Source organism: Mya arenaria, chromosome 11, assembly GCF_026914265.1.
Source record: "Mya arenaria isolate MELC-2E11 chromosome 11, ASM2691426v1".
In the NCBI taxonomy this organism is placed as follows: domain Eukaryota; kingdom Metazoa; phylum Mollusca; class Bivalvia; order Myida; family Myidae; genus Mya; species Mya arenaria.
Window position 1 is genome coordinate 1,914,709 of NC_069132.1, and position 10,928 is coordinate 1,925,636.

General features: G+C 35.9%; 9 non-coding genes across 9 annotated transcripts; all 9 read right to left on the reverse strand.

Annotated features, from left to right (window-relative positions):
• Nucleotides 1–154: 154 nt before the first annotated feature.
• Trnas-gcu (transfer RNA serine (anticodon GCU)) lies at nt 155–236 on the reverse strand. Its single transcript has one exon. It is a non-coding gene; the product is annotated as a tRNA-Ser (tRNA).
• Nucleotides 237–864: 628 nt separating this feature from the next.
• Nucleotides 865–946, reverse strand: Trnas-gcu (transfer RNA serine (anticodon GCU)). The gene has a single exon. It is a non-coding gene; the product is annotated as a tRNA-Ser (tRNA).
• A 628-nt stretch (nt 947–1,574) lies between these two features.
• Nucleotides 1,575–1,656, reverse strand: Trnas-gcu (transfer RNA serine (anticodon GCU)). Its single transcript has one exon. It is a non-coding gene; the product is annotated as a tRNA-Ser (tRNA).
• Nucleotides 1,657–2,048: 392 nt separating this feature from the next.
• Trnas-gcu (transfer RNA serine (anticodon GCU)) lies at nt 2,049–2,133 on the reverse strand. Its single transcript has one exon. It is a non-coding gene; the product is annotated as a tRNA-Ser (tRNA).
• A 335-nt stretch (nt 2,134–2,468) lies between these two features.
• Trnas-gcu (transfer RNA serine (anticodon GCU)) lies at nt 2,469–2,550 on the reverse strand. Its single transcript has one exon. It is a non-coding gene; the product is annotated as a tRNA-Ser (tRNA).
• Nucleotides 2,551–3,178: 628 nt separating this feature from the next.
• Nucleotides 3,179–3,260, reverse strand: Trnag-gcc (transfer RNA glycine (anticodon GCC)). Its single transcript has one exon. It is a non-coding gene; the product is annotated as a tRNA-Gly (tRNA).
• Nucleotides 3,261–3,658: 398 nt separating this feature from the next.
• Nucleotides 3,659–3,740, reverse strand: Trnas-gcu (transfer RNA serine (anticodon GCU)). The gene has a single exon. It is a non-coding gene; the product is annotated as a tRNA-Ser (tRNA).
• A 337-nt stretch (nt 3,741–4,077) lies between these two features.
• On the reverse strand, nt 4,078–4,160 carry Trnas-gcu (transfer RNA serine (anticodon GCU)). The gene has a single exon. It is a non-coding gene; the product is annotated as a tRNA-Ser (tRNA).
• A 1,293-nt stretch (nt 4,161–5,453) lies between these two features.
• On the reverse strand, nt 5,454–5,535 carry Trnas-gcu (transfer RNA serine (anticodon GCU)). Its single transcript has one exon. It is a non-coding gene; the product is annotated as a tRNA-Ser (tRNA).
• Between the last annotated feature and the right edge of the window lie 5,393 nt (nt 5,536–10,928).

The window sequence follows — 10,928 nt, forward strand, 5'->3', positions numbered from 1 at the left end:
CAAAATAATTAAATCAGCCTCAAATTAGATATATTAAGATGAATTTGCCAAAAAAATACCCAAGCCAAGTTACTTGTACTGAAGATGATAACATCGTTTGAATATAAACAGTGTTTGGCTCTCATGAGTTAAAGGCTAGAAGTAAAAGTTGTTGCGACGAGGATGGGATTCGAACCCACGCGGGGAGACCCCAATGGATTAGCAGTCCATCGCCTTAACCACTCGGCCACCTCGTCTGCTTATCGACAAAAGTAAATGGGCACCTCAATTTTTTATAAAAGTGGAATATCTTTATATGATTTTGTATCACTTAGAATTTCCATGTATATATGTATCTTTTTATTACATTTGGAGTTGGTTGGGTCAAGTAACAATTTCCATCCTTTAATGGTTGGGTAGAACACGTTAAAAGTCAAGATTGCTGCTTGAATTTAGATCCCCAAAATAGGAGTTGCCAAGTTTTCGAAATTGTCCTTGGATGATATCAGTTTGAAACAAGGAAACTGTGAGAGCAGCTGAACAGTACTTCGAGATCTAGGGACATGATCATAAGAAGTGTATTCCATTCCAGATTTTTATATGTTTAGAATACTCAACACTATTCATTGAAACATAAATCTGATGTGACTTCATGCTAGGTGTCCATAGTGCGTGTTTGCCTCTTTCACCGTGCAGCCCAAAACCACCTCCATGAAAATTCAGACGGATTTACAAAATAATTAAATCAGCCTCAAATTAGATAAATTAAGATGAGTTTGCAAAAAAATACGCAAGCCAAGATTCTTGTACTGAAGATGATGACATCGTTTGAATATAAACAGTGTTTGGCTCTCATGAGTTAAAGGGTAGCAGTAAAAGCTATTGCGACGAGGATAGGATTCGAACCAACGCGGGGAGACCCCAATGCATTAGCAGTCCATCGCCTTAACCACTCGGCCACCTCGTCTGCTTATCGACAAAAGTAAATGGGCACCTCAATTTTTTTATAAAAGTGGAATATCTTTATATGATTTTGTATCACTTAGAATTTCCATGTACATATGTATCTTTTGATTACATTTGGAGTTGGTTGGGTCAAGTAACAATTTCCATCCTTTAATGGTTGGAAAGAACACGTTAAAAGTCGAGATTGCTGCTTGAATTTAGATCCCCAAAATAGGAGTTGCCAAGTTTTCGAAATTGTCCTTGGATGATATCAGTTTGAAACAAGGAAACTGTGAGAGCAGCTGAACAGTACTTCGAGATCTAGGGACATGATCATAAGAAGTGTATTCCATTCCAGATTTTTATATGTTTAGAATACTCAACACTATTCATTGAAACATAAATCTGATGTGACTTCATGCTAGGTGTCTAGAGCCCGTGTTTGCCTCTTTCACCGTGCAGCCCAAAACCACCTCCATGAAAATTCAGACGGATTTACAAAATAATTAAATCAGCCTCAAATTAGATAAATTAAGATGAGTTTGCAAAAAATACGCAAGCCAAGATTCTTGTACTGAAGATGATAACATCGTTTGAATATAAACAGTGTTTCGCTCTCATGAGTTAAAGGGTAGCAGTAAAAGCTGTTGCGACGAGGATGGGATTCGAACCAACGCGGGGATACCCCAATGCATTAGCAGTCCATCGCCTTAACCACTCGGCCACCTCGTCTGCTTATCGACAAAAATAAATGGGCACCACAATTTTTTATAAAAGTGGAATATCTTTATATGATTTTGTATCACTTAGCATTTCCATGTACATATGTATCTTTTGATTACATTTGGAGTTGGTTGGGTCAAGTAACAATTTCCATCCTTTAATGGTTGGAAAGAACACGTTAAAAGTCGAGATTGATGCTTGAATTCAGATCCCCAAAATAGGAGCTGCTAAGTCTTCGAAATTGTCCTTGGATGACATCAGTTTAAAAAACTGTGAGAGCAGCTGAACATTACTTCGAGATCTAGGGACATGATCATAAGAAGTGTATTCCATTCCAGATTTTTATGAATATAAACAGTGTTTGGCTCTCATGAGTTAAAGGGTAGCAGTAAAAGCTATTGCGTAGAGGATGGGATTCGAACCTACGCGGGGAGACCCCAATGGATTAGCAGTTCATCGCCTTAACCACTCGGCCACCTCGTCTGCTTATCGATAAATGTAAATGGGCACCAATTTTTATTTCATAAAAGTGGAATATATTTAGAATACTCAACACTCTTCATTGAAACATAAATCTGATGAGACTTCATGTTAGGTGTCTAGAGCCCGTGTCTGCCTCTTTCATCGTGCAGCCCAAAACCACCTCCATGAAAATTCAGACGGATTTACAAAATAATTAAATCAGCCTCAAATTAGATATATTAAGATGAATTTGCCAAAAAATACCCAAGCCAAGTTACTTGTACTGAAGATGATAACATCGTTTGAATATAAACAGTGTTTGGCTCTCATGAGTTAAAGGCTAGAAGTAAAAGTTGTTGCGACGAGGATGAGATTCGAACCCACGCGGGGAGACCCCAATGGATTAGCAGTCCATCGCCTTAACCACTCGGCCACCTCGTCTGCTTATCGACAAAAGTAAATGGGCACCTCAATTTTTTATAAAAGTGGAGTATATTTATATGATTTTGTATTACTTAGAATTTCCATGTACATATGTATCTTTTTATTACATTTGGAGTTGGTTGGGTCAAGTAACAATTTCCATCCTTTAATGGTTGAGTAGAACACGTTAAAAGTCGAGATTGCTGCTTGAATTTAGATCCCCAAAATAGGAGTTGCCAAGTTTTCGAAATTGTCCTTGGATGATATCAGTTTGAAACAAGGAAACTGTGAGAGCAGCTGAACAGTACTTCGAGATCTAGGGACATGATCATAAGAAGTGTATTCCATTCCAGATTTTTATATGTTTAGAATACTCAACACTATTCATTGAAACATAAATCTGATGTGACTTCATGCTAGGTGTCCATAGCCCGTGTTTGCCTCTTTCACCGTGCAGCCCAAAACCACCTCCATGAAAATTCAGACGGATTTACAAAATAATTAAATCAGCCTCAAATTAGATAAATTAACATGAGTTTGCAAAAAAATACGCAAGCCAAGATTCTTGTACTGAAGATGATAACATCGTTTGAATATAAACAGTGTTTGGCTCTCATGAGTTAAAGGGTAGCAGTAAAAGCTATTGCGACGAGGATAGGATTCGAACCAACGCGGGGAGACCCCAGTGCATTGGCAGTCCATCGCCTTAACCACTCGGCCACCTCGTCTGCTTATCGACAAAAGTAAATGGGCACCACAATTTTTTATAAAAGTGGAATATCTTTATATGATTTTGTATCACTTAGCATTTCCATGTACATATGTATCTTTTGATTACATTTGGAGTTGGTTGGGTCAAGTAACAATTTCCATCCTTTAATGGTTGGAAAGAACACGTTAAAAGTCGAGATTGATGCTTGAATTCAGATCCTTAAAATAGCAGCTGCTAAGTCTTCGAAATTGTCCTTGGATGACATCAGTTTGAAACAAGGAAACTGTGAGAGCAGCTGAACATTACTTCGAGATCTAGGGACATGATCATAAGAAGTGTATTCCATTCCAGATTTTTATGAATATAAACAGTGTTTGGCTCTCATGAGTTAAAGGGTAGCAGTAAAAGCTATTGCGACGAGGATAGGATTCGAACCCACGCGGGGAGACCCCAATGGATTAGCAGTCCATCGCCTTAACCACTCGGCCACCTCGTCTGCTTATCGACAAATGTAAATGGGCACCAAATTTTTTTTCATAAAAGTGGAATATATTTAGAATACTCAACACTCTTCATTGAAACATAAATCTGATGTGACTTCATGTTAGGTGTCTAGAGCCCGTGTCTGCCTCTTTCATCGTGCAGCCCAAAACCACCACCATGAAAATTCAGACGGATTTACAAAATAATTAAATCAGCCTCAAATTAGATATATTAAGTTGAGTTTGCCAAAAAATACCCAAGCCAAGTTACTTGTACTGATGATGATAACATCGTTTGAATATAAACAGTGTTTGGCTCTCATGAGTTAAAGGGTAGCAGTAAAAGCTATTGCGACGAGGATGGGATTCGAACCAACGCGGGGAGACCCCAATGGATTAGCAGTCCATCGCCTTAACCACTCGGCCACTCGTCTGCTTGTCGACAAAAGTAAATGGGCACCTCAATTTTTTATAAAAGTGGAATATCTTTATATGATTTTGTATCACTTAGCATTTCCATGTACATATGTATCTTTTGATTACATTTGGAGTTGGTTGGGTCAAGTAACAATTTTTTTCCTTTAATGGTTGGAAAGAACACGTTAAAAGTCGAGATTGATGCTCGAATTCAGATCCCCAAAATAGGAGCTGCCAAGTTTTCGAAATTGTCCTTGGATGACATCAGTTTGAAACCAGGAAACTGTGAGAGCAGCTGAACATTACTTCGAGTTCTAGGAACATGATCATAAAAAGTGTATTCCATTCCAGATTTTTATGAATATAAACAGTGTTTGGCTCTCATGAGTTAAAGGGTAGCAGTGTAAAAGGGTAGTCTCTTATGGCCACGACTATATTAACGGTCTAACTCAGCAGTTAGGGTTCAGTGTAGTTGATTAACACGTCGGAAGTCTTGAGGGGCTTTTATTACATGTATTATAAATCCACAGCTCTGAAAGTATATAAACATCAGCTTAAGCATATCACACAAGAGTTAACAATTAATTCAGTATATTTTCTATAATACTTTGAGAATCAATATTCCTCATAATTAATACTATTTTCTAGCGGCCATACTATTACGTAATATAATCATATTAAAACAATACAAACATCATATACAAAACAGGTAAAACACATTTCACATCACATTACATATAATCAAACTCACCAGCTGTAGGCCAAACTGCCTTTATATTCTCCCTGACACATACATTCAACTGGTGCCGCAAATCTAAAATAAGTGGTCTTATTAATATTACTTGTAATATTAACATGCAAGGTTGAATCACTATCTTGACCTTTTAGAAATATTATAACTGTCGTATTTCCAACTTACTAAATACTTAGATACAACTGCTCAAATGTAATTAAAACAATTACACTTCTTAAATAATATTCTAGAAATACTAGGTTCTAGAAGTATAACTATTAGACTAACCTTCAATATCTTTTCCCGCCAATTCCAACAATTACAGATATAGTAAAATATGATGTGTTCGCCTTGAAAACAAAGAACCGGAAGTGTTCCCACCAAAAATGTCAATTTAGGGATTATAGTCACAGATGACCACACAGCAATTATATTTTAAAATTACTAAGAAAGACAACTCTGTACATATTATCAAGCTGATTTGCTTGTTTTCTCCCTTGCATTACATCAAACTCACTTAAAAATAAAATGTAATAATTAACAAACTTGGACTTTGTAACAGCAGTAAAAGCTATTGCGACGAGGATGGGATTCGAACCCACGCGGGGAGACCCCAATGGATTAGCAGTCCATCGCCTTAACCACTCGGCCACCTCGTCCGCTTATACAAACATTCAATTGGGCACCAGATTTTCTTCATAAAAAAATAAATATATTTTTAATTATTTCGTATCCCATTCAAAAAGAAAGGCAAAGACAAACTTGTTCCATATGTTGTTTCAAATCCGGCCGTCATTCGGTATGCGTGCTTGATGGCTTCATGCTGGTGTTTTTCGCTCAAAAACTTAAGTTATGGTTTACGTATTTGCATGTGCAGATGTACCTTTGGATTACATTTGGAGTTGGTGGAGTCAAATAACATTTTTTTTTCAAATCTCATAATAGATGGTATTTATCTGTTAGAAGTCAAGGTTGCTGCTTGAATTAAGATACCCAAACATTTGAGTTGCCAAATTTTCGAAATTGTCCTTGGATGATATCATTTCAACATCAAGGTTTAAATTAACGTTGGTTTATTTATTGATACTCATGCAGTGACTTTCACGTGCTAAATAAACACACTTCATGGCTTCATAAAAGGACAGACAGTGCAAACAAGCGGAAAAATACTGCTAAACAACGAAGACACAGAGTCCGACCGATTAACATCGGTGATGAAATTTATTGCTGAAAACCTTTGAAAGAGATTGACACTGCTGAAAATGGCTGGTCAAAGTACGCGTGGAGTACTTCGGACTCCACACACTTTGACCAGCCCAATTGCGTTCATACCCCGATAATGACATCAACCCTGCAATTCATTCCTTAAATATTAGCATTCCATCTAGTATGAACATCATCTTCTAACACATTACATTGTGGGCAGATTCTTTTTTTCAGAAACTGTATTATTTCACTTATTAAGCCTATTTGATGGTTATCTCAATGGACAACGGTCTTAAAGGACGGTCCTATTGAGTCCGGTAATCTACACAAATGGTAAAACTCAAAACTTATGAACCGTGTAAAAAAAAGGTCTACTTTCAAAATTTTGGACAAAAACATTTTCATACTTTGCTTCTTATAATATACAATGACAATATATGCATAGCCACCTACTCCATGTGTGATAGTCACACACAATTATGCTTAAACTCCTAAACTTTTGATCCATGTAACAAAATCGGTCTGAAAAGAAAACGTAGATACGGAGCCCGACCGATTAACACACACACACACACACATTCACTTTTTATTTTGTCACGGTAACATATCGTTACAACATATATGTTATAACATATACAGGCAATTGGGTAAACAACATGACGGAAAATAACAATTGAGGCAATTTTACCACCGGGTACAGTGACAAATTGCTAACAGACATGATTAAGGAAATCAATGTAATACAAAGGTGTAATTAAGAATTTGGCATGAATACTGCTCGTTGATCTGCTCATAGATCTGTAGTTAAAACAAGTCCCTTAAACTCGGGATATTTTATGAATGGAAATTCGCCTCGTTTCGTTGGCTAACGGTACAAAAAGCACGTGCAGAAATTTATGAATGGTGTAAGTGGTCTTGGACTTGCTACAAATTTAATATGAGATTATTTAGATTTAACTAGTTATGAATAATGGGCTTTGTAGAGATAATGATCGCTGCGTGATTTGGAATATAAGCCTGGAGGTAAAAAGAAGCAGAGTAATTAATAATTGTTAAAATTTCATGTGATTCATCAAATATCTGGCGAACTTTGACAGATTAACGAGTTTTTTTTATTACTTGTATTTAGGAGCTCGCTATACTTTATCATATTTGGATGCTGCCAATAATATCGTGAAATGAAGATTTTTCTTTGATCCTGGAAAATTGTGCACGTTAATACGTAATGGTAGCTGTCGCCTATGTCTGAATGACAGAGCGGACACCGCCTGTGCGCGTATTCTATTCCTTGCCATGCTAAAGTTTCAATTGGAAATTTAAAATTACATGATCTAAGTTTGTATAAATTTAAAGCATGATTAAGTGGAATGATAGTTAAATGCTTCTCTTGTGTAATCGTTTGCTTATAGCTATTATAAAATATTCCTTTATTGGACGATCTCATTTTTTCGTGCCAAAATTGTAAGTACTGGTCTTTTAATATTTTCGATATACTATAACTTGTGAACTTAACATTTACGTTTATTTGACTTTCGAACAAATTTGAATTACCAGTGGAGTCAAAAATAAACTTTATATAATTAAGCCATTTATAATTTAGGTTACTTTGTCGCATCGAGCGATAAACAATTGATGCATATAAGTCCTCAAAACATCTGTTATTAATCGATTAAAAACTTGGTGAAGAGATTAACACAGGTGAAAATGACAGCGAGTTTGCTAAAAAGCTTATTGACATAAGTGTGTAAAACGATCACGTGGATTGCTTGATGTTCCAAAAAAAAATCCGCGCTATTTTAAACGGGAATCAAAGCGTTTAAAGCGTTGAATGGCTTTTGGACTGCAACGTTTTGTGAGTATAGTCATGTAATTGTAAGACATAATTATTAACATAAAAATCTAATGTAGGTAGTAAATGCTCACTCATAATTTCATTCGCAACAACGTTTAGAGTTTTATGTTTATTCTTAATTAGATCATGTAATATAGGTTACTTGAAATGTGGAATACGCCAAATAGTTACTTATAAGGTATAGAGTAATTCTCAATATCATATAAAACTTTATCTGAAGCTGTGGTTTCATAAACAATGCACTGCCACGAATAAAACATTGAGGAATTTTTAGTAAAATCTACTCTACAATTCAAACTTGACGTATTTAATTTACTTCCAGGCTATGTCAGCTTAACCAAATATATCCCAACAAAATGCATTGGACATATTAATTAGGTTTATGTTTAAGGCTTCCTTCTACAACGACAAATACCTCTGAATCGAATCTCCGGAATGCATTTATTCCCTGTATGTTTGATGTACATGTATTTTAATTATGCCCTCAACCTTTGTCACAAAATGAACAGATTACTCATTTATATCAGTGGTTTTTAAATATGCATTTACGTTACATGCTCAAGACTTTGGTCTGAAAATACTGAGATAAACTGAGAAATATTCACACACTTTCCGTTTCATTCGGCATTACATGACATGATACAAGTTGTAACAGGTCGATAGCCTGTCAACGCTTTAGGCGATTTACCAACGCAGCTCTAGCGCAGTTGATACGCCCGTGCGCGCATTAATTCGCCAAAAGTTAAAAATGTTATGTCGATCTGCCGATGCGATTTCCGAGATATAAAAGTCTGCAGGCCTAGCGGCCTACAGCCTAAAAAACATTTCGCGACATTTTTAAACGGGAAAACTCAGCTGAGACCCCAGCTGGGCGACATGACCGTAGCGTTTATTCTTTTTATCATGTAAAATAATGTATTATCCGCCAAGGCCACTAGCTCGTTTTAGAAATTCTAGACTTGTTTTGACAAAATTCTGTATTAGAACATCTGTTATTGTACTTGTTCTAAATGTTTTATATACACTGTTTAAACTTTATAAATGCGGCTGCTCCTCATAATGAGACAATTATGAGATTCTTTGTGTTTGAAACAGTCGTGTATGCAACACATTCTCTGTAACCGATCGCCACATGCATTTTGTAATCATTGTCTGGAAGGCTATGATTTACACATTTCTGTGCGGATTGAGATTCGGCGTAGGCAACGGCAACCAACAAAGCGTGTGTGTAAGCCTTAGATGGATTGTAATCAATGCAATTGCTCATCAATATTTATATTAGCTGTGCAAGGATTCGTAATGAATCCAATAGTATGGCACCGTTCGATACCATCATCACGAGACTGAGAATGAAAACCACTTGTTTGTCTTTGCATCATGCATATACAGTCACAATGTATCTCTATAACTTAATTTGATATTATCATTATAAAAACTTTAAAAGAACACATTAAAATCCTCACATTTTGCTACTTTAATACTTATTAATTAATTAATAATCTGTATTATAGAATAAATACAAGTAATTTGTAGAGACGTTCTAACGCAGAAAACTGATTATTTTATTTAAATATTGCTAAAAATACAATAGTAGGGTATTGTCAACTTGAAACATTATAAAACCGAATTCGAAGGTTAAGGAACTTATAAAAATGCCTTAGGCAAATCAAAAAATGTTTTAACTGGTCAATAAAATCAAAGCGCTTAAAGCGTTGACAGGCCTGCTATGTTTTCCGACTACAGTCATGTTATGCCGAATGAAATGGAAAGCGGGTGAAGATTGTTCAGTTTGTCTCAGTAATTTAGCCAAGAGGCTTGGGCATGTTGCATATGCATATTTATAAACCTGTTTAGTTTGTGAGTGGCATCATAAAAGTTGAAAGCAATATTAAGTTACATTAATAAATATATTGAATACATAGTACGTGGTGATTCGATCTAGAGAAATCTAGTGTAGATGGTGTCGTACGATGCCATACCTTTTGGATCCATTAGCACAGCTAATATGAATATTGATTAATTCAATACCGAATTGTTTCACAGTGAAAACATCTCATCTGAAGCGTATACCCACGCTTTGCTGGTTGCCGTTGCCTACGCCGAACCGGAATACGCCCAGAGATGTCTAAATCATAGTCTTTATTCTTTAATAAATAAGGTAAAGCGATTGTATAAAGGCAAATGTACAGCCTGTATGTCGGGTAACTTTGTTTACCAAACGGGTAACTTTGGTATCAACATAAGTAGTTATTGTAAGAAGCTACAAGAGGTCATTTGACTACTGAAAAGTGACAATTGCCAGATTATCTCACTGAAAGAAGCCCTGAAAGCAGCAGGAACAGGTGTTTTGTCGCCACAAAGTATTGCCTATCTATGTAGCATGGTCGTTGTTTCTATATAATTATAAAAGGGCAAAGATACTTTTGTTATTAACTTATTATAATCATAATATTTATTGCCTTGTTTTTACCAGACTACTTGGTCACAACTTTATTTTTCACGTTATGATATGGCTGGCAATGTCGTTTGATTTCTTGTGGTTTATTATAAAGGCAAATTTTAATAACATCTGGTATAACTTATTAAAACTTTTTTGGACACCGTTAGTCTTCTTGGAACATGTTGTTTTCTTTGCCAATCTATGAATTACAGCTATTTCCACCATGAAGAAAATTGAGTGTGACTTGGAAAACTTGTTTCAGGGGTTGGTGGGGTTAAGGTCAATGTCGCTGTTTCTAGGAATAGAAAAGTGGTTTCCGTTATGAACGTTAGTGATCAAACTTGAAAAGTAAGAATCTTTACCCCTTTATGGTTGGAAAGAACACAGGAAAAGTGAAAGTTGCTGCTTAAATTTAGATACCGAAAAATGAGTTGCCTAGTTTTCTAAATTGTCCTTGGGTGAAATAAATTTGAACACGGAACTATATGATCAGCTGAACATTACTGCGGGATTTAGTAACATGGTCATACAACGTGTATTCCAATCCAGGTTTT